This window comes from Propithecus coquereli, unplaced genomic scaffold (genome assembly GCF_000956105.1).
Source record: "Propithecus coquereli isolate 6110/MARCELLA unplaced genomic scaffold, Pcoq_1.0 Scaffold10, whole genome shotgun sequence".
Taxonomy (NCBI): Eukaryota; Metazoa; Chordata; class Mammalia; order Primates; family Indriidae; genus Propithecus; species Propithecus coquereli.
In genome coordinates, this window is record NW_012133858.1 from 2,297,495 (window position 1) to 2,298,005 (window position 511).

General features: G+C 35.2%; 1 protein-coding gene across 1 annotated transcript in view; it reads right to left on the bottom strand.

The window, feature by feature from the left end:
* The window catches only part of RABL3 (RAB, member of RAS oncogene family-like 3), a 45,259-nt gene that overhangs the window by 1,924 nt on the left and 42,824 nt on the right, over positions 1-511 (bottom strand). The gene's annotated exons all lie outside the window — the stretch shown is intronic.

A 511-nucleotide genomic window follows, 5' to 3' on the forward strand; every position in this document is an offset into this window, starting at 1 on the left:
AACGACAGTGTAGCTATTTCTTAAAGAGGAGTCTCCGTGTAGCCTTTGGTTTCTACTTCCCAATTGCACAGCCTCTGCTACAACACACTTGTGACAAATTCCACATACAGATCAAGATTTGCATAGCTCTCATATCAAAAAGAAACCAGGGCTAGGTCTTATCAGAGAGGAAGGAAAGAAAGTCTGGAGAATAGTCTAGCTGATGAAAACTGCTTTAAAAATTTTTTCCAAATTCCCAAGACTGCCATTCTAAAAGCACTCTCTAACATTATTTTAATATCCTCTTTATCATACCTTGATTCCCAAAGTACTTCTGAAAATTTAATTAAAATGGAATAGAAAGCGAATTTAGTTTTTTCCCTAGCTTTAAAAGCTGAAACTGTGTATTTATTATTATTATTTTTTAACATGGAGCAAAACCAGAAGCGTAGAGACCTGCAGCAGAGTCAGAGGGAGAATACGGGTGATAAGATGTTGAATGAATTAGTTTTTAGAAACCAAGTTTATATAC